Raw genomic sequence first — 25,637 nt, 5'->3', positions numbered from 1 at the left:
TCCAGTTCTGAGATGCAGTTTGGTCTAACTTCTCAGGGAAAGCTCGTACTTAAAAATTGAAGGAGTTTTTGTGCTTTTCAGACTGTGACGAGCATGAATATGTGTTTCTTCTGCAAATCTGAGCTCTGTTTCAGAAAGTTACGTTTTCTGGCTGAAATGAGCCCGACTGCCAATTCTGAGATGCACTTTGGTCTAACTTCTCAGGGAAAGCTCGTACTTGAAAATTGAAGGCGTTTTTGTGCTTTTCAGACCGTGAGGAGCATGAATATGTGTTTCTTCTGCAAATCTGAGCTCTGTGTCAAAAGTTACGTTTTCTGGATGAATTGAGCCCTACTGCCAATTCTAAGATGCACTTTGGTCTAACTTCTCAGGGAAAGCTCGTACATGAAAATTGAAGGCGTTTTGTGCTTTTCAGACCGTGAGGAGCATGAATATGTGTTTCTTCTGCAAATCTGAATATGTCAAAAGTTATCTTTTCTGGATGAATTGAGCCCTACTGCCAATTCTAAGATGCACTTTGGTCTAACTCCTCAGGGAAATCTCGTACTTGAAACTTGAAGGTGTTTTAGTGCTTTTCAGACCATGAGGAACATGAATATGTGTTTCTTCTGCAAATCTGAGCTCTCTATAAAAAGTTACGTGTTCTGGCTGAAATGAGCCCTACTGCCAATTCTGAGATGCACTTTGGTCTAACTTCTCAGGGAAAGCTCGTACTTGAAAATTGAAGGCGTTTTCGTGCTTTTCAGACTGTGAGGAGCATGAATATGTTTTTCTTCTGCAAATCTGAGCTCTGTGTCAAAAGTTACGTTTTCTGGCTGAATTGAGCCCTACTGCCAATTCTGAGATGCACTTTGGTCTAACTTCTCAGGGAAAGCTCGTACATGAAAATTGAAGGCGTTTTTGTGCTTTTCAGACTGTGAGGAGCATGAATATGTGTTTCTTCTGCAAATCTGAGCTCTGTGTCAAAAGTTACGTTTTCTGGCTGAATTGAGCCCTACTGCCAATTCTGACATGCACTTTGGTCTAACTTCTCAGGGAAAGCTCGTACATGAAAATTGAAGGCGTTTTTGTGCTTTTCAGACTGTGAGGAGCATGAATATGTGTTTCTTCTGCAAATCTGAGCTCTGTGTCAAAAGTTATGTTTTCTGGATGAATTGAGCCCTACTGCCAATTCTAAGATGCACTTTGGTCTAACTCCTCAGGGAAATCTCGTACTTGAAACTTGAAGGAGTTTTTGTGCTTTTCAGACCATGAGGAACATGAATATGTGTTTCTTCTCCAAATCTGAGCTCTCTATAAAAAGTTACGTGTTCTGGCTGAAATGAGCCCTACTGCCAATTCTGAGATGCACTTTGGTCGAACTTCTCAGGGAAAGCTCGTACTTGAAAATTGAAGGCGTTTTTGTGCTTTTCAGACCGTGAGGAGCATGAATATGTGTTTCTTCTGCAAATCTGAGCTCTGTGACAAAAGTTACGTTTTCTGGCTGAAATGAGCCCTACTGCCAGTTCTGAGATGCACTTTGGTCTAACTTCTCAGGGAAAGCTCGTACTTGAAAATTGAAGGTGTTTTTGTGCTTTTCAGACCGTGAGGAGCATGAATATGTGTTTCTTCTGCAAATCTGAGCTCTGTGTCAAAAGTTACGTTTTCTGGATGAATTGAGCCCTACTGCCAATTCTAAGATGCACTTTGGTCTAACTTCTCAGGGAAAGCTCGTACATGAAAATTGAAGGCGTTTTGTGCTTTTCAGACCGTGAGGAGCATGAATATGTGTTTCTTCTGCAAATCTGAATATGTCAAAAGTTATCTTTTCTGGATGAATTGAGCCCTACTGCCAATTCTAAGATGCACTTTGGTCTAACTCCTCAGGGAAATCTCGTACTTGAAACTTGAAGGTGTTTTTGTGCTTTTCAGACCATGAGGAACATGAATATGTGTTTCTTCTGCAAATCTGAGCTCTCTATAAAAAGTTACGTGTTCTGGCTGAAATGAGCCCTACTGCCAATTCTGAGATGCACTTTGGTCTAACTTCTCAGGGAAAGCTCGTACTTGAAAATTGAAGGCGTTTTCGTGCTTTTCAGACTTTGAGGAGCATGAATATGTTTTTCTTCTGCAAATCTGAGCTCTCTGTAAAAAGTTACGTATTCTGGCTGAATTGAGCCCTACTGCCAATTCTGAGATGCACTTTGGTCTAACTTCTCAGGGAAAGCTCGTACATGAAAATTGAAGGCGTTTTTGTGCTTTTCAGACTGTGAGGAGCATGAATATGTGTTTCTTCTGCAAATCTGAGCTCTGTGTCAAAAGTTACGTTTTCTGGATGAATTGAGCCCTACTGCCAATTCTAAGATGCACTTTGGTCTAACTCCTCAGGGAAATCTCGTACTTGAAACTTGAAGGAGTTTTTGTGCTTTTCAGACCATGAGGAACATGAATATGTGTTTCTTTTATAAATCTGAGCTCTCTATAAAAAGTTACGTGTTCTGGCTGAAATGAGCCCTACTGCCAATTCTGAGATGCACTTTGGTCTAACTTCTCAGGGAAAGCTCGTACTTGAAAATTGAAGGCGTTTTTGTGCTTTTCAGACTGTGAGGAGCATGAATATGTGTTTCTTCTGCAAATCTGAGTTCTGTGTCAAAAGTTACGTTTTCTAGATGAATTGAACCCTACTGCCAATTCGAAGATGCACTTTGGTCTATCTCCCGAGGGAAAGCTTGTACTTCAAAATTGAAGACGTTTTTGTGCTTTTCAGACCATGAGGAGCATGAATATGTGTTTCTTCTGCAAATCTGAGCCCTCTTTAAAAAGTTACGTGTTCTGGATGAAATGAGCCCTACTGCCAATTCTGAGATGCACTTTGGTCTATCTCCCGAGGGAAAGCTTGTACTTCAAAATTGAAGACGTTTTTGTGCTTTTCAGACCATGAGGAGCATGAATATGTGTTTCTTCTGCAAATCTGAGCCCTCTTTAAAAAGTTACGTGTTCTGGCTGAAATGAGCCCTATTGCCAATTCTAAGATGCACTTTGGTCTAACTCCCCAGGGAAAGCTTGTACTTGAAAACTGAAGGCGTTTTGGTGCTTTTCAGACAGTGAGGAGCATGAATATGTGTTTCTTCTGCAAATCTGTGTCTGTGTCAAAAGTTACGTCTTCTCGCTGAAATGAGCCCTACTGCCAATTCTGAGATGCACTTTGGTCTAATTCCTAAGGGAAAACTCGTACTTGAAACTTGAAGGCGTTTTTGTGCTTTTCGAACCATGAGGAGCATGAATATGTGTTTCTTCTGCAAATCTGAGCCCTCTTTAAAAAGTTACGTATTCTGGCTGAAATGAGCCCTACTGCCAATACTGAGATGCACTTTGGTCTAAGTCCTCAGGGAAAACTCGTACTTGAAACTTGAAGGCGTTTTTGTGCTTTTCAGACCGTGAGGAGCATGAATATGTGTTTCTTCTTCAAATCTGAGCTCTCCGTAAAAAGTAACGTGTTCTGGCTGAAATGAGCCCTACTGCCAATTCTGAGATGCACTTTGGTCTAATTCCTCAGGGAAAACTCGTACTTGAAACTTGAAGTCATTTTTGTGCTTTTCAGACAGTGAGGAGCATGAATAAGTGTTTCTTCTGCAAATCTGAGTTGTTTGTGAAAAGTTACGTTTTCTGGCTGAATTGAGCCCTACTGCCAATTCTAAGATGCACTTTGGTCTAATTCCCCAGGGAAAGCTCGTACTTGAATATTGAAGGCGTTTTTGTGCTTTTCGAACCATGAGGAGCATGAATATGTGTTTCTTCTGCAAATCTGAGCTCTCTGTAAAAAGTTACGTGTTCTGGCTGAAATGAGACCTACTGCCAATTGTGAGATGCACTTTGCGCTAACTTCTCAGGGAAAGCTCGTACTTGAAAATTGAAGGCGTTTTTGTGCTTTTCAGACCGTGAGGAGAATGAATATGTGTTTCTTCTGCAAATCTGAGTTCTGTGTCAAAAATTACGTTTTCTGGATGAATTGAACCCTACTGCCAATTCGAAGATGCACTTTGGTCTAACTCCCCAGGGAAAGCCCGTACTTGAAAATTGAAGGCATTTTTCTGCTTTTCAGACCTTGAGGAGCATGAATATGTGTTTCTTCTGCAAATCTGAGTTCTGTGTCAAAAGTTACGTTTTCTGGATGAATTGAACCCTACTGCCAATTCGAAGATGCACTTTGGTCTAACTCCCCAGGGAAAGCTCGTACTTCAAAATTGAAGACGTTTTTGTGCTTTTCAGACCATGAGGAGCATGAATAAGTGTCTCTTCTGCAAATCTGAGCCCTCTGTAAAAAGTTACATGTTCTGGATGAATTGAGCCCTATTGCCAATTCTAAGATTCACTTTGGTCTAACTCCCCAGGGAAAGCTCGTACTTGAAAACTGAAGGCGTTTTGGTGCTTTTCAGACAGTGAGGAGCATGAATATGTGTTTCTTCTGCAAATCTGTGTCTGTGTCAAAAGTTACGTCTTCTCGCTGAAATGAGCCCTACTGCCAATTCTGAGATGCACTTTGGTCTAATTCCTCAGGAAAAACTCGTACTTGAAACTTGAAGACGTTTTTGTGCTTTTCAGACCATGAGGAGCATGAATATGTGTTTCTTCTGCAAATCTGAGCCCTCTTTAAAAAGTTACGTGTTCTGGCTGAAATGAGCCCTACTGCCAATTCTGAGATGCACTTTGGTCTAACTCCTCAGGGAAAGCTCGTACTTGAAACTTGAAGGCGTTTTTGTGCTTTTCAGACCGTGAGGAGCATGAATATGTGTTTCTTCTGCAAATCTGAGCTCTCTGTAAAATGTTACGTGTTCTGGCTGAAATGAGCCCTATTGCCAATTCTGAGATGCAGTTTGGTCTAATTCCTCAGGGAAAACTCGTACTTGAAACTTGAAGGCGTTTTTGTGCTTTTCAGACCGTGAGGAGCATGAATATGTGTTTCTTCTGCAAATCAGAGCTGTCTGTAAAAAGTTACGTGTTCTGGATGAATTGAGCCCTATTGCCAATTCTAAGATGCACTTTGGTCTAACTCCCCAGGGAAAGCTCGTACTTGAAAACTGAAGGCCTTTTGGTGCTTTTCAGACCGTGAAGAGCATGAATATGTGTTTCTTCTGCAAATCTGTGTCTGTGTCGAAAGTTACGTGTTCTTGCTGAAATGAGCCCTACTGCCAATTCTGAGATGCACTTTGGTCTAATTCCTCAGGGAAAACTCGTACTTGAAACTTGAAGACGTTTTTGTGCTTTTCAGACCGTGAGGAGCATGAATATGTGTTTCTTCTGCAAATCTGAGCCCTCTTTAAAAAGTTACGTGTTCTGGCTGAAATGAGCCCTACTGCCAATTCTGAGATGCACTTTGGTCTAACTCCTCAGGGAAAGCTCGTACTTGAAACTTGAAGGCGTTTTTGTGCTTTTCAGACCGTGAGGAGCATGAATATGTGTTTCTTCTGCAAATCTGAGCTCTCTGTAAAATGTTACGTGTTCTGGCTGAAATGAGCCCTATTGCCAATTCTGAGATGCAGTTTGGTCTAATTCCTCAGGGAAAACTCGTACTTGAAACTTGAAGGCGTTTTTGTGCTTTTCAGACCGTGAGGAGCATGAATATGTGTTTCTTCTGCAAATCAGAGCTGTCTGTAAAAAGTTACGTGTTCTGGCTGAAATGAGCCCTACTGCCAATTCTGAGATGCACTTTGGTCTAACTCCTCAGGGAAAACTCGTACTTGAAAATTGAAGGCATTTTTCTGCTTTTCAGACCTTGAGGAGCATGAATATGTGTTTCTTCTGCAAATCTGAGTTCTGTGTCAAAAGTTACGTTTTCTGGATGAATTGAGCCCTACTGCCAATTCGAAGATGCACTTTGGTCTAACTCCCCAGGGAAAGATCGTACTTCAAAATTAAAGACGTTTTTGTGCTTTTCAGACCATGAGGAGCATGAATAAGTGTCTCTTCTGCAAATCTGAGCCCTCTGTAAAAAGTTACGTGTTCTGGATGAATTGAGCCCTATTGCTAATTCTAAGATGCACTTTGGTCTAACTCCCCAGGGAAAGCTCGTACTTGAAAACTGAAGGCGTTTTGGTGCTTTTCAGACCGTGAAGAGCATGAATATGTGTTTCTTCTGCAAATCTGTGTCTGTGTCGAAAGTTACGTGTTCTGGCTGAAATGAGCCCTACTGCCAATTCTGAGATGCACTTTGGTCTAATTCCTCAGGGAAAACTCGTACTTGAAACTTGAAGACGTTTTTGTGCTTTTCAGACCGTGAGGAGCATGAATATGTGTTTCTTCTGCAAATCTGAGCCCTCTTTAAAAAGTTACGTGTTCTGGCTGAAATGAGCCCTACTGCCAATTCTGAGATGCACTTTGGTCTAACTCCTCAGGGAAAGCTCGTACTTGAAACTTGAAGGCGTTTTTGTGCTTTTCAGACCGTGAGGAGCATGAATATGTGTTTCTTCTGCAAATCTGAGCTCTCTGTAAAATGTTACGTGTTCTGGCTGAAATGAGCCCTATTGCCAATTCTGAGATGCAGTTTGGTCTAATTCCTCAGGGAAAACTAGTACTTGAAACTTGAAGGCGTTTTTGTGCTTTTCAGACCGTGAGGAGCATGAATATGTGTTTCTTCTGCAAATCAGAGCTGTCTGTAAAAAGTTACGTGTTCTGGCTGAAATGAGCCCTACTGCCAATTCTGAGATGCACTTTGGTCTAACTCCTCAGGGAAAACTCGTACTTGAAACTTGAATGTGTTTTTGTGCTTTTCAGACCGTGAGGAGCATGAATAAGTGTTTCTTCTGCAAATCTGAGTTCTGTGTCAAAAGTTACGTGTTCTGGCTGAAATGAGCCCTACTGCCAATTCTGAGATGCACTTTGGTCTAACTCATCAGGGGAAGCTTGTACTTGAAACTTGAAGTCATTTTTGTGCTTTTCAGACAGTGAGGAGCATGAATAAGTGTTTCTTCTGCAAATATGAGCTCTCTGTAAAAAGTTACGTGTTCTGGGTGAAATGAGCCCTACTGCCAATTCTGAGATGCACTTCAGTCTAACTCCTCATGGAAAGCTCGTACTTGAAACTTGAAGGCATTTTTGTGCTTTTCAGACCGTGAGGAGCATGAATATGTGTTTCTTCTGCAAATATGAGCTCTCTGTAAAAAGTTACGTATTCTGGCTGAAATGAGCCCTACTGCCAATTCTGAGATGCACTTCGGTCTAATTCCTCAGGGAAAGCTCGTACTTGAAACTTGAAGGCGTTTTTGTGCTTTTCAGACCGTGAGGAGCATGAATATGTGTATCTTCTGCAAATCTGAGCTCTCTGTAAAATGTTACGTGTTCTGGCTGAAATCAGCCCTATTGCCAATTCTGAGATGCAGTTTGGTCTAATTCCTCAGGGAAAACTCGTACTTGAATCTTGAAGGTGTTTTTGTGCTTTTCAGACCGTGAGGAGCATGAATATGTGTTTCTTCTTCAAATCTGAGCTCTCCGTAAAAAGTAACGTGTTCTGGCTGAAATGAGCCCTACTGCCAATTCTGAGATGCACTTTGGTCTAATTCCTCAGGGAAAACTCGTACTTGAAACTTGAAGTCATTTTTGTGCTTTTCAGACAGTGAGGAGCATGAATAAGTGTTTCTTCTGCAAATCTGAGTTGTGTGTGAAAAGTTACGTTTTCTGGCTGAATTGAGCCCTACTGCCAATTCTAAGATGCACTTTGGTCTAATTCCCCAGGGAAAGCTCGTACTTGAAAATTGAAGGCGTTTTTGTGCTTTTCGAACCATGAGGAGCATGAATATGTGTTTCTTCTGCAAATCTGAGTTCTGTGTCAAAAATTACGTTTTCTGGATGAATTGAACCCTACTGCCAATTCAAAGATGCACTTTGGTCTAACTCCCCAGGGAAAGCCCGTACTTGAAAATTGAAGGCATTTTTCTGCTTTTCAGACCTTGAGGAGCATGAATATGTGTTTCTTCTGCAAATCTGAGTTCTGTGTCAAAAGTTACGTTTTCTGGATGAATTGAGCCCTACTGCCAATTCGAAGATGCACTTTGGTCTAACTCCCCAGGGAAAGCTCGTACTTCAAAATTAAAGACGTTTTTGTGCTTTTCAGACCATGAGGAGCATGAATATGTTTTTCTTCTGCAAATCTGAGCCCTCTTTAAAAAGTTACGTGTTCTGGCTGAATTGAGCCCTACTGCCAATTCTGAGATGCACTTTGGTCTAACTCCTCAGGGAAAGCTCGTACTTGAAACTTGAAGGCATTTTTCTGCTTTTCAGACCTTGAGGAGCATGAATATGTGTTTCTTCTGCAAATCAGAGCTGTCTGTAAAAAGTTACGTGTTCTGGCTGATATGAGCCCTACTGCCAATTCTGAGATGCACTTTGGTCTAACTCCTCAGGGAAAACTCGTACTTGAAACTTGAAGGCGTTTTTGTGCTTTTCAGACCGTGAGGAGCATGAATATGTGTTTCTTCTGCAAATATGAGCTCTCTGTAAAAAGTTACGTATTCTGGCTGAAATGAGCCCTACTGCCAATTTTGAGATGCACTTCGGTCTAATTCCACAGGGAAAGCTCGTACTTGAAACTTGAAGGCGTTTTTGTGCTTTTCAGACCGTGAGGAGCATGAATATGTGTTTCTTCTGCAAATCTGATCTCTCTGTAAAATGTTACGTGTTCTGGCTGAAATGAGCCCTATTGCCAATTCTGAGATGCAGTTTGGTCTAATTCCTCAGGGAAAACTCGTACTTGAAACTTGAAGGCGTTTTTGTGCTTTTCAGACCGTGAGGAGCATGAATATGTGTTTCTTCTGCAAATATGAGCTCTCTGTAAAAAGTTACGTATTCTGGCTGAAATGAGCCCTACTGCCAATTCTGAGATGCACGTCGGTCTAATTCCTCAGGGAAAGCTCGTACTTGAAACTTGAAGGCGTTTTTGTGCTTTTCAGACCGTGAGGAGCATGAATATGTGTTTCTTCTGCAAATCTGAGCTCTCTGTAAAATGTTACGTGTTCTGGCTGAAATGAGCCCTATTGCCAATTCTGAGATGCAGTTTGGTCTAATTCCTCAGGGAAAGCTCGTACTTGAAACTTGAAGGCGTTTTTGTGCTTTTCAGACCGTGAGGAGCATGAACATGTGTTTCTTCTGCAAATCTGAGCTCTCTGTAAAATGTTACGTGTTCTGGCTGAAATGAGCCCTATTGCCAATTCTGAGATGCAGTTTGGTCTAATTCCTCAGGGAAAACTCGTACTTGAAACTAGAAGGCGTTTTTGTGCTTTTCAGACCGTGAGGAGCATGAATATGTGTTTCTTCTGCAAATCAGAGCTGTCTCTAAAAAGTTACGTGTTCTGGCTGAAATGAGCCCTACTGCCAATTCTGAGATGCACTTTGGTCTAACTCCTCAGGGGAAACTCGTCCTTGAAACTTGAAGGCGTTTTTGTGCTTTTCAGACCGTGAGGAGCATGAATATGTGTTTCTTCTGCAAATCAGAGCCCTCTTTAAAAAGTTACGTATTCTGGCTGAAATGAGCCCTACTGCCAATTTTGAGATGCACTTCGGTCTAATTCCACAGGGAAAGCTCGTACTTGAAACTTGAAGGCGTTTTTGTGCTTTTCAGACCGTGAGGAGCATGAATATGTGTTTCTTCTGCAAATCAGAGCTGTCTCTAAAAAGTTACGTATTCTGGCTGAAATGAGCCCTACTGCCAATTCTGAGATGCACGTCGGTCTAATTCCTCAGGGAAAGCTCGTACTTGAAACTTGAAGGCGTTTTTGTGCTTTTCAGACCGTGAGGAGCATGAATATGTGTTTCTTCTGCAAATCTGAGCTCTCTGTAAAATGTTACGTGTTCTGGCTGAAATGAGCCCTACTGCCAATTCTGAGATGCACGTCGGTCTAATTCCTCAGGGAAAGCTCGTATCTGAAACTTGAAGGCGTTTTTGTGCTTTTCAGACCGCGAGGAGCATGAATATGTGTTTCTTCTGCAAATCTGAGCTCTCTGTAAAATGTTACGTATTCTGGCTGAAATGAGCCCTACTGCCAATTCTGAGATGCACGTCGGTCTAATTCCTCAGGGAAAGCTCGTATCTGAAACTTGAAGGCGTTTTTGTGCTTTTCAGACCGTGAGGAGCATGAATATGTGTTTCTTCTTCAAATCTGAGCTCTCCGTAAAAAGTAACGTGTTCTGGCTGAAATGAGCCCTACTGCCAATTCTGAGATGCACTTTGGTCTAATTCCCCAGGGAAAGCTCGTACTTGAAAATTGAAGGCGTTTTTGTGCTTTTCGAACCATGAGGAGCATGAATATGTGTTTCTTCTGCAAATCTGAGTTCTGTGTCAAAAATTACGTTTTCTGGATGAATTGAACCCTACTGCCAATTCAAAGATGCACTTTGGTCTAACTCCCCAGGGAAAGCCCGTACTTGAAAATTGAAGGCATTTTTCTGCTTTTCAGACCTTGAGGAGCATGAATATGTGTTTCTTCTGCAAATCTGAGTTCTGTGTCAAAAGTTACGTTTTCTGGATGAATTGAGCCCTACTGCCAATTCGAAGATGCACTTTGGTCTAACTCCCCAGGGAAAGCTCGTACTTCAAAATTAAAGACGTTTTTGTGCTTTTCAGACCATGAGGAGCATGAATATGTTTTTCTTCTGCAAATCTGAGCCCTCTTTAAAAAGTTACGTGTTCTGGCTGAATTGAGCCCTACTGCCAATTCTGAGATGCACTTTGGTCTAACTCCTCAGGGAAAGCTCGTACTTGAAACTTGAAGGCATTTTTCTGCTTTTCAGACCTTGAGGAGCATGAATATGTGTTTCTTCTGCAAATCAGAGCTGTCTGTAAAAAGTTACGTGTTCTGGCTGATATGAGCCCTACTGCCAATTCTGAGATGCACTTTGGTCTAACTCCTCAGGGAAAACTCGTACTTGAAACTTGAAGGCGTTTTTGTGCTTTTCAGACCGTGAGGAGCATGAATATGTGTTTCTTCTGCAAATATGAGCTCTCTGTAAAAAGTTACGTATTCTGGCTGAAATGAGCCCTACTGCCAATTTTGAGATGCACTTCGGTCTAATTCCACAGGGAAAGCTCGTACTTGAAACTTGAAGGCGTTTTTGTGCTTTTCAGACCGTGAGGAGCATGAATATGTGTTTCTTCTGCAAATCTGATCTCTCTGTAAAATGTTACGTGTTCTGGCTGAAATGAGCCCTATTGCCAATTCTGAGATGCAGTTTGGTCTAATTCCTCAGGGAAAACTCGTACTTGAAACTTGAAGGCGTTTTTGTGCTTTTCAGACCGTGAGGAGCATGAATATGTGTTTCTTCTGCAAATATGAGCTCTCTGTAAAAAGTTACGTATTCTGGCTGAAATGAGCCCTACTGCCAATTCTGAGATGCACGTCGGTCTAATTCCTCAGGGAAAGCTCATACTTGAAACTTGAAGGCGTTTTTGTGCTTTTCAGACCGTGAGGAGCATGAATATGTGTTTCTTCTGCAAATCAGAGCCCTCTTTAAAAAGTTACGTATTCTGGCTGAAATGAGCCCTACTGCCAATTTTGAGATGCACTTCGGTCTAATTCCACAGGGAAAGCTCGTACTTGAAACTTGAAGGCGTTTTTGTGCTTTTCAGACCGTGAGGAGCATGAATATGTGTTTCTTCTGCAAATCTGAGCTCTCTGTAAAATGTTACGTGTTCTGGCTGAAATGAGCCCTATTGCCAATTCTGAGATGCAGTTTGGTCTAATTCCTCAGGGAAAACTCGTACTTGAAACTTGAAGGCGTTTTTGTGCTTTTCAGACCGTGAGGAGCATGAATATGTGTTTCTTCTGCAAATATGAGCTCTCTGTAAAAAGTTACGTATTCTGGCTGAAATGAGCCCTACTGCCAATTCTGAGATGCACGTCGGTCTAATTCCTCAGGGAAAGCTCGTATCTGAAACTTGAAGGCGTTTTTGTGCTTTTCAGACCGCGAGGAGCATGAATATGTGTTTCTTCTGCAAATCTGAGCTCTCTGTAAAATGTTACGTGTTCTGGCTGAAATGAGCCCTATTGCCAATTCTGAGATGCAGTTTGGTCTAATTCCTCAGGGAAAGCTCGTACTTGAAACTTGAAGGCGTTTTTGTGCTTTTCAGACCGTGAGGAGCATGAATATGTGTTTCTTCTGCAAATCTGAGCTCTCTGTAAAATGTTACGTGTTCTGGCTGAAATGAGCCCTATTGCCAATTCTGAGATGCAGTTTGGTCTAATTCCTCAGGGAAAACTCGTACTTGAAACTAGAAGGCGTTTTTGTGCTTTTCAGACCGTGAGGAGCATGAATATGTGTTTCTTCTGCAAATCAGAGCTGTCTGTAAAAAGTTACGTGTTCTGGCTGAAATGAGCCCTACTGCCAATTCTGAGATGCACTTTGGTCTAACTCCTCAGGGGTCACTCGTCCTTGAAACTTGAAGGCGTTTTTGTGCTTTTCAGACCGTGAGGAGCATGAATATGTGTTTCTTCTGCAAATCAGAGCTCTCCGTAAAAAGTAACGTGTTCTGGCTGAAATGAGCCCTACTGCCAATTCTGAGATGCACTTTGGTCTAATTCCTCAGGGAAAACTCGTACTTGAAACTTGAAGTCATTTTTGTGCTTTTCAGACAGTGAGGAGCATGAATAAGTGTTTCTTCTGCAAATCTGAGTTGTGTGTGAAAAGTTACGTTTTCTGGCTGAATTGAGCCCTACTGCCAATTCTAAGATGCAATTCGGTCTAATTCCACAGGGAAAGCTCGTACTTGAAACTTGAAGGCGTTTTTGTGCTTTTCGAACCATGAGGAGCATGAATATGTGTTTCTTCTGCAAATCTGAGCTCTCTGTAAAAAGTTACGTGTTCTGGCTGAAATGAGACCTACTGCCAATTGTGAGATTCACTTTGCGCTAACTTCTCAGGGAAAGCTCGTACTTGAAAATTGAAGGCGTTTTTGTGCTTTTCAGACCGTGAGGAGCATGAATATGTGTTTCTTCTGCAAATCTGAGTTCTGTGTCAAAAATTACGTTTTCTGGATGAATTGAACCCTACTGCCAATTCGAAGATGCACTTTGGTCTAACTCCCCAGGGAAAGCCCGTACTTGAAAATTGAAGGCATTTTTCTGCTTTTCAGACCTTGAGGAGCATGAATATGTGTTTCTTCTGCAAATCTGAGTTCTGTGTCAAAAGTTACGTTTTCTGGATGAATTGAGCCCTACTGCCAATTCGAAGATGCAGTTTGGTCTAATTCCTCAGGGAAAACTCATACTTGAAACTTGAAGGCGTTTTTGTGCTTTTCAGACCGTGAGGAGCATGAATATGTGTTTCTTCTGCAAATCAGAGCTCTCTGTAAAAAGTTACGTGTTCTGGCTGAAATGATCCCTACTGCCAATTCTGAGATGCACTTCGGTCTAACTCCTCAGGGAAAGCTCGTACTTGAAACTTGAAGGCGTTTTTGTGCTTTTCAGACCGTGAGGAGCATGAATATGTGTTTCTTCTGCAAATCAGAGCTGTCTGTAAAAAGTTACGTGTTCTGGCTGATATGAGCCCTACTGCCAATTCTGAGATGCACTTTGGTCTAACTCCTCAGGGAAAACTCGTACTTGAAACTTGAAGGCATTTTTGTGCTTTTCAGACCGTGAGGAGCATGAATATGTGTTTCTTCTGCAAATATGAGCTCTCTGTAAAAAGTTACGTATTCTGGCTGAAATGAGCCCTACTGCCAATTCTGAGATGCACTTCGGTCTAATTCCTCAGGGAAAGCTCGTACTTGAAACTTGAAGGCGTTTTTGTGCTTTTCAGACCGTGAGGAGCATGAATATGTGTTTCTTCTGCAAATCTGACCTCTCTGTAAAATGTTACGTGTTCTGGCTGAAATGAGCCCTATTACCAATTCTGAGATGCAGTTTGGTCTAATTCCTCAGGGAAAACTCGTACTTGAAACTTGAAGGCGTTTTTGTGCTTTTCAGACCGTGAGGAGCATGAATATGTGTTTCTTCTGCAAATCAGAGCTGTCTGTAAAAAGTTACGTGTTCTGGCTGAAATGAGCCCTACTGCCAATTCTGAGATGCACTTTGGTCTAACTCCTCAGGGAAAACTCGTACTTGAAACTTGAAGGTGTTTTTGTGCTTTTCAGACCGTGAGGAGCATGAATAAGTGTTTCTTCTGCAAATCTGAGTTCTGTGTCAAAAGTTACGTTTTCTATATGAATTGAACCCTACTGCCAATTCAAAGATGCACTTTGGTCTATCTCCCGAGGGAAAGCTCGTACTTCAAAATTGAAGACGTTTTTGTGCTTTTCAGACAGTGAGGAGCATGAATATGTGTTTCTTCTGCAAATCTGAGCCCTCTTTAAAAAGTTACGTGTTCTGGCTGAAATGAGCCCTACTGCCAATTCTGAGATGCACTTTGGTCTAACTCCTCAGGGAAAGCTCGTACTTGAAACTTGAAGGCGTTTTTGTGCTTTTCGAACCATGAGGAGCATGAATATGTGTTTCTTCTGCAAATCTGAGCCCTCTTTAAAAAGTTACGTATTCTGGCTGAAATGAGCCCTACTGCCAATTCTGAGATGCACTTTGGTCTAATTCCTCAGGGAAAACTCGTACTTGAAACTTGAAGGCGTTTTTGTGCTTTACAGACCGTGAGGAGCATGAATATGTGTTTCTTCTGCAAATCTGAGCTCTCTGTAAAATGTTACGTGTTCTGGCTGAAATGAGCCCTATTGCCAATTCTGAGATGCAGTTTGGTCTAACTTCTCAGGGAAAGCTCGTACTTGAAAAATGAAGGTGTTTTTGTGCTTTTCAGACTGTGACAAGCATGAATATGTGTTTCTTCTGCAAATCTGAGCTCTGTGTCAAAAGTTACGTTTTCTGGATGAATTGAGCCCTACTGCCAATTCTAAGATGCACTTTGGTCAAACTCCTCAGGGAAAGCTCGTACTTGAAACTTGAAGGCGTTTTTGTGCTTTTCAGACCGTGAGGAGCATGAATATGTGTTTCTTCTGCAAATCTGAGCTCTGTTGCAAAAGTTATGTTTTCTGGCTGAAATGAGCCCTACTGCCAATTCTGAGATGCACTTTGCTCCAAATTCTCAGGGAAAACTCGTACTTGAAACTCGAAGGCGTTTTTGATCTTTTCAGACCGTGAGGAGCATGAATATGTGTTACTTCTGCAAATCTGAGCTCTGTTTCAAAAGTTACGTTTTCTGGTTGAATTGCGCCCTACTGCCAACTCAGAGATGCACTTTGGTCTAACTTCTCAGGGAAAGCTCGTACTTGAAAATTGAAGGAGTTTTTGTGCTTTTCAGACTGTGACGAGCATGAATATGTGTTTCTTCTGCAAATCTGAGCTCTGTTTCAAAAGTTACGTTTTCTGGCTGAAATGAGCCCGACTGCCAATTCTGAGATGCACTTTGGTCTAACTTCTCAGGGGAAGCTCGTACTTGAAAAATGAAGGTGTTTTTGTGCTTTTCAGACTGTGATGAGCATGAATATGTGTTTCTTCTGCAAATCTGAGCTCTGTGTCAAAAGTTACGTTTTCTGGATGAATTGAGCCCTACTGCCAATTCTAAGATGCACTTTGGTCTAACTCCTCAGGGAAATCTCGTACTTGAAACTTGAAGGCGTTTTTGTGCTTTTCAGACCGTGAGGAGCATGAATATGTGTTTCTTCTGCAAATCTGAGCTCTGTTTCAAAAGTTACGTTTTCTGGTTGAATTGCGCCCTACTGCCAATTCGGAGATGCACTTTGCTCCAAATTCTCAGGGAAAACTCGTACTTGAAACTCGTAGGCGTTTTTGTGCTTTTCAGACCGTGAGGAGCATGAATATGTATTTCTTCTGCAAATCTGAGCTCTGTTTCAAAAGTTACGTTCTCTGGCTGAAATGAGCCCTACTGCCAATTCTGAGTTGCACTTTGGTCTAACTTCTCAGGGAAAGCTCGTACTTGAAAAATGAAGGTGTTTTTGTGCTTTTCAGACTGTGACAAGCATGAATATGTGTTTCTTCTGCAAATCTGAGCTCTGTGTCAAAAGTTACGTTTTCTGGATGAATTGAGCCCTACTGCCAATTCTAAGATGCACTTTGGTCAAACTCCTCAGGGAAAGCTCGTACTTGAAACTTGAAGGTGTTTTTGTGCTTTTCAGACCGTGAGGAGCATGAATATGTGTTTCTTCTCAAATCTGAGCTCTGTTTCAAAAGTTACGTTTTCTGGTTGAATTGCGCCCTACTGCCAATTCTGAGATGCACTTTGCTCTAACTTCTCAGGGAAAGCTCGTACTTGAAACTTGAAGGCGTTTTTGATCTTTTCAGACTGTGACGAGCATGAATATGTGTTTCTTCTGCAAATCTGAGCTCTGTTTCAAAAGTTACGTTTTCTGGCTGAAATGAGCCCTACTGCCAATTCTGAGATGCACTTTGCTCCAAATTCTCAGGGAAAACTCGTACTTGAAACTCGAAGAAGTTTTTGATCTTTTCAGACCGTGAGGAGCATGAATATGTGTTACTTCTGCAAATCTGAGCTCTGTTTCAAAAGTTACGTTTTCTGGTTGAATTGCGCCCCACTGCCAATTCAGAGATGCACTTTGCTCTAACTTTTCAGGGAAAGCTCGTACTTGAAAAATGAAGGTGTTTTTGTGCTTTTCAGACTGTGACAAGCATGAATATGTGTTTCTTCTGCAAATCTGAGCTCTGTGTCAAAAGTTACGTTTTCTGGATGAATTGAGCCCTACTGCCAATTCTAAGATGCACTTTGGTCTAACTCCTCAGGGAAAGCTCGTACTTGAAACTTGAAGGCGTTTTTGTGCTTTTCAGACCGTGAGGAGCATGAATATGTGTTTCTTCTGCAAATCTGAGCTCTGTTGCAAAAGTTATGTTTTCTGGCTGAAATGAGCCCTACTGCCAATTTTGAGATGCACTTTGCTCCAAATTCTCAGGGAAAACTCGTACTTGAAACTCGAAGGCGTTTTTGATCTTTTCAGACCGTGAGGAGCATGAATATGTGTTACTTCTGCAAATCTGAGCTCTGTTTCAAAAGTTACGTTTTCTGGTTGAATTGCGCCCTACTGCCAACTCAGAGATGCACTTTGGTCTAACTTCTCAGGGAAAGCTCGTACTTGAAAATTGAAGGAGTTTTTGTGCTTTTCAGACTGTGACGAGCATGAATATGTGTTTCTTCTGCAAATCTGAGCTCTGTTTCAAAAGTTACGTTTTCTGGCTGAAATGAGCCCGACTGCCAATTCTGAGATGCACTTTGGTCTAACTTCTCAGGGGAAGCTCGTACTTGAAAAATGAAGGTGTTTTTGTGCTTTTCAGACTGTGACGAGCATGAATATGTGTTTCTTCTGCAAATCTGAGCTCTGTGTCAAAAGTTACGTTTTCTGGATGAATTGAGCCCTACTGCCAATTCTAAGATGCACTTTGGTCTAACTCCTCAGGGAAATCTCGTACTTGAAACTTGAAGGCGTTTTTGTGCTTTTCAGACCGTGAGGAGCATGAATATGTGTTTCTTCTGCAAATCTGAGCTCTGTTTCAAAAGTTACGTTTTCTGGTTGAATTGCGCCCTACTGCCAATTCTGAGATGCACTTTGCTCTAACTTCTCAGGGAAAGCTCGTACTTGAAACTTGAAGGCGTTTTTGATCTTTTCAGACCGTGAGGAGCATGAATATGTGTTTCTTCTGCAAATCTGAGCTCTGTTGCAAAAGTTATGTTTTCTGGCTGAAATGAGCCCTACTGCCAATTCGGAGATGCACTTTGCTCCAAATTCTCAGGGAAAACTCGTACTTGAAACTCGTAGGCGTTTTTGTGCTTTTCAGACCGTGAGGAGCATGAATATGTATTTCTTCTGCAAATCTGAGCTCTGTTTCAAAAGTTACGTTCTCTGGCTGAAATGAGCCCTACTGCCAATTCTGAGTTGCACTTTGGTCTAACTTCTCAGGGAAAGCTCGTACTTGAAAAATGAAGGTGTTTTTGTGCTTTTCAGACTGTGACAAGCATGAATATGTGTTTCTTCTGCAAATCTGAGCTCTGTGTCAAAAGTTACGTTTTCTGGATGAATAGAGCCCTACTGCCAATTCTAAGATGCACTTTGGTCTAACTTCTCAGGGAAAGCTCGTACTTGAAAATTGAAGGCGTTTTTGTGCTTTTCAGACCGTGAGGAGCATGAATATGTGTTTCTTCTGCAAATCTGAGCTCTGTTTCAAAAGTTACGTTTTCTGGTTGAATTGCGCCCTACTGCCAATTCTGAGATGCACTTTGCTCTAACTTCTCAGGGAAAGCTCGTACTTGAAACTTGAAGGCGTTTTTGATCTTTTCAGACCGTGAGGAGCATGAATATGTGTTTCTTCTGCAAATCTGAGCTCTGTTGCAAAAGTTATGTTTTCTGGCTGAAATGAGCCCTACTGCCAATTCGGAGATGCACTTTGCTCCAAATTCTCAGGGAAAACTCGTACTTTAAACTCGTAGGCGTTTTTGTGCTTTTCAGACCGTGAGGAGCATGAATATGTATTTCTTCTGCAAATCTGAGCTCTGTTTCAAAAGTTACGTTCTCTGGCTGAAATGAGCCCTACTGCCAATTCTGAGTTGCACTTTGGTCTAACTTCTCAGGGAAAGCTCGTACTTGAAAAATGAAGGTGTTTTTGTGCTTTTCAGACTGTGACAAGCATGAATATGTGTTTCTTCTGCAAATCTGAGCTCTGTGTCAAAAGTTACGTTTTCTGGATGAATTGAGCCCTACTGCCAATTCTAAGATGCACTTTGGTCTAACTTCTCAGGGAAAGATCGTACATGAAACTTGAAGGCGTTTTTGTGCTTTTCAGACCGTGAGGAGCATGAATATGTGTTTCTTCTGCAAATCTGAGCTCTGTTTCAAAAGTTACGTTTTCTGGTTGAATTGCGCACTACTGCCAATTCTGAGATGCACTTTGCTCTAACTTCTCAGGGAAAGCTCGTACTTGAAACTTGAAGGCGTTTTTGATCTTTTCAGACTGTGACGAGCATGAATATGTGTTTCTTCTGCAAATCTGAGCTCTGTTTCAAAAGTTACGTTTTCTGGCTGAAATGAGCCCTACTGCCAATTCTGAGATGCACTTTGCTCCAAATTCTCAGGGAAAACTCGTACTTGAAACTCGAAGAAGTTTTTGATCTTTTCAGACCGTGAGGAGCATGAATATGTGTTACTTCTGCAAATCTGAGCTCTGTTTCAAAAGTTACGTTTTCTGGTTGAATTGCGCCCTACTGCCAATTCAGAGATGCACTTTGCTCTAACTTTTCAGGGAAAGCTCGTACTTGAAAAATGAAGGTGTTTTTGTGCTTTTCAGACTGTGACAAGCATGAATATGTGTTTCTTCTGCAAATCTGAGCTCTGTGTCAAAAGTTACGTTTTCTGGATGAATTGAGCCCTACTGCCAATTCTAAGATGCACTTTGGTCTAACTCCTCAGGGAAAGCTCGTACTTGAAACTTGAAGGCGTTTTTGTGCTTTTCAGACCGTGAGGAGCATGAATATGTGTTTCTTCTGCAAATCTGAGCTCTGTGTCAAAAGTTACGTTTTCTGGATGAATTGAGCCCTACTGCCAATTCTAAGATGCACTTTGGTCTAACTCCTCAGGGAAATCTCGTACTTGAAACTTGATGGTGTTTTTGTTCTTTTCAGACCATGAGGAACATGAATATGTGTTTCTTCTGCAAATCTGAGCTCTCTATAAAAAGTTACGTGTTCTGGCTGAAATGAGCCCTACTGCCAATTCTGAGATGCACTTTGGTCTAACTTCTCAGGGAAAGCTCGTACTTGAAAATTGAAGGCGTTTTCGTGCTTTTCAGACTGTGAGGAGCATGAATATGTGTTTCTTCTGCAAATCTGAGCTCTGTGACAAAAGTTACGTTTTCTGGCTGAAATGAGCCCGACTGCCAGTTCTGAGATGCACTTTGGTCTAACTTCTCAGGGAAAGCTCGTACTTGAAAATTGAAGGCGTTTTTGTGCTTTTCAGACCGTGAGGAGCATGAATATGTGTTTCTTCTGCAAATCTGACCTCTGTGTCAAAAGTTACGTTTTCTGGATGAATTGAGCCCTACTGCCAATTCTAAGATGCACTTTGGTCTAACTTCTCAGGGAAAGCTCGTACATGAAAATTGAAGGCGTTTTGTGCTTTTCAGACCATGAGGAACATGAACATGTGTTTCTTCTGCAAATCTGAGCTCTCTATAAAAAGTTACGTGTTCTGGCTGAAATGAGCCCTACTGCCAATTCTGAGATGCACTTTGGTCTAACTTCTCAGGGAAAGCTCGTACTTGAAAATTGAAGGCGTTTTCGTGCTTTTCAGACTGTGAGGAACATGAATATGTTTTTCTTCTGCAAATCTGAGCTCTGTGTCAAAAGTTACATTTTCTGGCTCAATTGAGCCCTACTGCCAATTCTGAGATGCACTTTGGTCTAACTTCTCAGGGAAAGCTCGTACATGAAAATTGAAGGCGTTTTTGTGCTTTTCAGACTGTGAGGAGCATGAATATGTGTTTCTTCTGCAAATCTGAGCTCTGTGTCAAAAGTTACGTTTTCTGGATGAATTGAGCCCTACTGCCAATTCTAAGATGCACTTTGGTCTAACTCCTCAGGGAAATCTCGTACTTGAAACTTGAAGGAGTTTTTGTGCTTTTCAGACCATGAGGAACATGAATATGTGTTTCTTCTGCAAATCTGAGCTCTCTATAAAAAGTTACGTGTTCTGGCTGAAATGAGCCCTACTGCCAATTCTGAGATGCACTTTGGTCTAACTTCTCAGGGAAAGCTCGTACTTGAAAATCGAAGGCGTTTTCGTGCTTTTCAGACTGTCAGGAGCATGAATATGTGTTTCTTCTGCAAATCTGAGCTCTGTGACAAAAGTTACGTTTTCTGGCTGAAATGAGCCCTACTGCCAGTTCTGAGATGCACTTTGGTCTAACTTCTCAGGGAAAGCTCGTACTTGAAAATTGAAGGCGTTTTTGTGCTTTTCAGACCGTAAGGAGCATGAATATGTGTTTCTTCTGCAAATCTGAGCTCTGTGACAAAAGTTACGTTTTCTGGATGAATTGAGCCCTACTGCCAATTCTAAGATGCACTTTGGTCTAACTTCTCAGGGAAAGCTCGTACATGAAAATTGAAGGCGTTTTGTGCTTTTCAGACCGTGAGGAGCATGAATATGTGTTTCTTCTGCAAATCTGAATATGTCAAAAGTTACGTTTTCTGGATGAATTGAGCCCTACTGCCAATTCTAAGATGCACTTTGGTCTAACTCCTCAGGGAAATCTCGTACTTGAAACTTGAAGGTGTTTTTGTGCTTTTCAGACCATGAGGAACATGAATATGTGTTTCTTCTGCAAATCTGAGCTCTCTATAAAAAGTTACGTGTTCTGGCTGAAATGAGCCCTACTGCCAATTCTGAGATGCACTTTGGTCTAACTTCTCAGGGAAAGCTCGTACTTGAAAATTGAAGGCGTTTTCGTGCTTTTCAGACTGTAAGGAACATGAATATGTTTTTCTTCTGCAAATCTGAGCTCTGTGTCAAAAGTTACGTTTTCTGGATGAATTGAGCCCTACTGCCAATTCTGAGATGCACTTTGGTCTAACTTCTCAGGGAAAGCTCGTACATGAAAATTGAAGGCGTTTTTGTGCTTTTCAGACTGTGAGGAGCATGAATATGTGTTTCTTCTGCAAATCTGAGCTCTGTGTCAAAAGTTACGTTTTCTGGATGAATTGAGCCCTACTGCCAATTCTAAGATGCACTTTGGTCTAACTACTCAGGGAAATCTTGTACTTGAAACTTGAAGGAATTTTTGTGCTTTTCAGACCATGAGGAACATGAATATGTGTTTCTTCTGCAAATCTGAGCTCTCTATAAAAAGTTACGTGTTCTGGCTGAAATGAGCCCTACTGCCAATTCTGAGATGCACTTTGCTCTAACTTCTCAGGGAAAGCTCGTACTTGAAAATTGAAGGCGTTTTCGTGCTTTTCAGACTGTGAGGAGCATGAATATGTGTTTCTTCTGCAAATCTGAGCTCTGTGACAAAAGTTACGTTTTCTGGCTGAAATGAGCCCTACTGCCAGTTCTGAGATGCACTTTGGTCTAACTTCTCAGGGAAAGCTCGTACTTGAAAATTGAAGGCGTTTTTGTACTTTTCAGACCGTGAGGAGCATGAATATGTGTTTCTTCTGCAAATCTGAGCTCTGTGTCAAAAGTTACGTTTTCTGGATGAATTGAGCCCTACTGCCAATTCTAAGATGCACTTTGGTCTAACTTCTCAGGGAAAGATCGTACATGAAAATTGAAGGCGTTTTGTGCTTTTCAGACCGTGAGGAGCATGAATATGTGTTTCTTCTGCAAATCTGAATATGTCAAAAGTTACGTTTTCTGGATGAATTGAGCCCTACTGCCAATTCTAAGATGCACTTTGGTCTAACTCCTCAGGGAAATCTCGTACTTGAAACTTGAAGGTGTTTTTGTGCTTTTCAGACCATGAGGAACATGAATATGTGTTTCTTCTGCAAATCTGAGCTCTCTATAAAAAGTTACGTGTTCTGGATGAATTGAGCCCTACTGCCAATTCTGAGATGCACTTTGGTCTAACTTCTCAGGGAAAGCTCGTACATGAAAATTGAAGGCGTTTTTGTGCTTTTCAGACTGTGAGGAGCATGAATATGTGTTTCTTCTGCAAATCTGAGCTCTGTGTCAAAAGTTACGTTTTCTGGATGAATTGAGCCCTACTGCCAATTCTAAGATGCACTTTGGTCTAACTACTCAGGGAAATCTTGTACTTGAAACTTGAAGGAGTTTTTGTGCTTTTCAGACCATGAGGAACATGAATATGTGTTTCTTCTGCAAATCTGAGCTCTCTATAAAAAGTTACGTGTTCTGGCTGAAATGAGCCCTACTGCCAATTCTGAGATGCACTTTGCTCTAACTTCTCAGGGAAAGCTCGTACTTGAAAATTGAAGGCGTTTTCGTGCTTTTCAGACTGTGAGGAGCATGAATATGTGTTTCTTCTGCAAATCTGAGCTCTGTGACAAAAGTTACGTTTTCTGGCTGAAATGAGCCCTACTGCCAGTTCTGAGATGCACTTTGGTCTAACTTCTCAGGGAAAGCTCGTACTTGAAAATTGAAGGCGTTTTTGTACTTTTCAGACCGTGAGGAGCATGAATATGTGTTTCTTCTGCAAATCTGAGCTCTGTGTCAAAAGTTACGTTTTCTGGATGAATTGAGCCCTACTGCCAATTCTAAGATGCACTTTGGTCTAACTTCTCAGGGAAAGATCGTACATGAAAATTGAAGGCGTTTTGTGCTTTTCAGACCGTGAGGAGCATGAATATGTGTTTCTTCTGCAAATCTGAATATGTCAAAAGTTACGTTTTCTGGATGAATTGAGCCCTACTGCCAATTCTAAGATGCACTTTGGTCTAACTCCTCAGGGAAAACTCGTACTTGAAACTCGAAGGCGTTTTTGATCTTTTCAGACCGTGAGGAGCATGAATATGTGTTACTTCTGCAAATCTGAGCTCTGTTTCAAAAGTTACGTTTTCTGGTTGAATTGCGCCCTACTGCCAACTCAGAGATGCACTTTGGTCTAACTTCTCAGGGAAAGCTCGTACTTGAAAATTGAAGGAGTTTTTGTGCTTTTCAGACTGTGACGAGCATGAATATGTGTTTCTTCTGCAAATCTGAGCTCTGTTTCAAAAGTTACGTTTTCTGGCTGAAATGAGCCCGACTGCCAATTCTGAGATGCACTTTGGTCTAACTTCTCAGGGGAAGCTCGTACTTGAAAAATGAAGGTGTTTTTGTGCTTTTCAGACTGTGACGAGCATGAATATGTGTTTCTTCTGCAAATCTGAGCTCTGTTGCAAAAGTTATGTTTTCTGGCTGAAATGAGCCCTACTGCCAATTCGGAGATGCACTTTGCTCCAAATTCTCAGGGAAAACTCGTACTTGAAACTCGTAGGCGTTTTTGTGCTTTTCAGACCGTGAGGAGCATGAATATGTATTTCTTCTGCAAATCTGAGCTCTGTTTCAAAAGTTACGTTCTCTGGCTGAAATGAGCCCTACTGCCAATTCTGAGTTGCACTTTGGTCTAACTTCTCAGGGAAAGCTCGTACTTGAAAAATGAAGGTGTTTTTGTGCTTTTCAGACTGTGACAAGCATGAATATGTGTTTCTTCTGCAAATCTGAGCTCTGTGTCAAAAGTTACGTTTTCTGGATGAATAGAGCCCTACTGCCAATTCTAAGATGCACTTTGGTCTAACTTCTCAGGGAAAGCTCGTACTTGAAAATTGAAGGCGTTTTTGTGCTTTTCAGACCGTGAGGAGCATGAATATGTGTTTCTTCTGCAAATCTGAGCTCTGTTTCAAAAGTTACGTTTTCTGGTTGAATTGCGCCCTACTGCCAATTCTGAGATGCACTTTGCTCTAACTTCTCAGGGAAAGCTCGTACTTGAAACTTGAAGGCGTTTTTGATCTTTTCAGACCGTGAGGAGCATGAATATGTGTTTCTTCTGCAAATCTGAGCTCTGTTGCAAAAGTTATGTTTTCTGGCTGAAATGAGCCCTACTGCCAATTCGGAGATGCACTTTGCTCCAAATTCTCAGGGAAAACTCGTACTTTAAACTCGTAGGCGTTTTTGTGCTTTTCAGACCGTGAGGAGCATGAATATGTATTTCTTCTGCAAATCTGAGCTCTGTTTCAAAAGTTACGTTCTCTGGCTGAAATGAGCCCTACTGCCAATTCTGAGTTGCACTTTGGTCTAACTTCTCAGGGAAAGCTCGTACTTGAAAAATGAAGGTGTTTTTGTGCTTTTCAGACTGTGACAAGCATGAATATGTGTTTCTTCTGCAAATCTGAGCTCTGTGTCAAAAGTTACGTTTTCTGGATGAATTGAGCCCTACTGCCAATTCTAAGATGCACTTTGGTCTAACTTCTCAGGGAAAGATCGTACATGAAACTTGAAGGCGTTTTTGTGCTTTTCAGACCGTGAGGAGCATGAATATGTGTTTCTTCTGCAAATCTGAGCTCTGTTTCAAAAGTTACGTTTTCTGGTTGAATTGCGCACTACTGCCAATTCTGAGATGCACTTTGCTCTAACTTCTCAGGGAAAGCTCGTACTTGAAACTTGAAGGCGTTTTTGATCTTTTCAGACTGTGACGAGCATGAATATGTGTTTCTTCTGCAAATCTGAGCTCTGTTTCAAAAGTTACGTTTTCTGGCTGAAATGAGCCCTACTGCCAATTCTGAGATGCACTTTGCTCCAAATTCTCAGGGAAAACTCGTACTTGAAACTCGAAGAAGTTTTTGATCTTTTCAGACCGTGAGGAGCATGAATATGTGTTACTTCTGCAAATCTGAGCTCTGTTTCAAAAGTTACGTTTTCTGGTTGAATTGCGCCCTACTGCCAATTCAGAGATGCACTTTGCTCTAACTTTTCAGGGAAAGCTCGTACTTGAAAAATGAAGGTGTTTTTGTGCTTTTCAGACTGTGACAAGCATGAATATGTGTTTCTTCTGCAAATCTGAGCTCTGTGTCAAAAGTTACGTTTTCTGGATGAATTGAGCCCTACTGCCAATTCTAAGATGCACTTTGGTCTAACTCCTCAGGGAAAGCTCGTACTTGAAACTTGAAGGCGTTTTTGTGCTTTTCAGACCGTGAGGAGCATGAATATGTGTTTCTTC

This window comes from Pantherophis guttatus, chromosome 5 (genome assembly GCF_059756535.1).
Source record: "Pantherophis guttatus breed Tessera chromosome 5, ASM5975653v1, whole genome shotgun sequence".
NCBI lineage: Eukaryota > Metazoa > Chordata > Lepidosauria > Squamata > Colubridae > Pantherophis > Pantherophis guttatus.
This window is presented reverse-complemented; position numbering follows the sequence as displayed.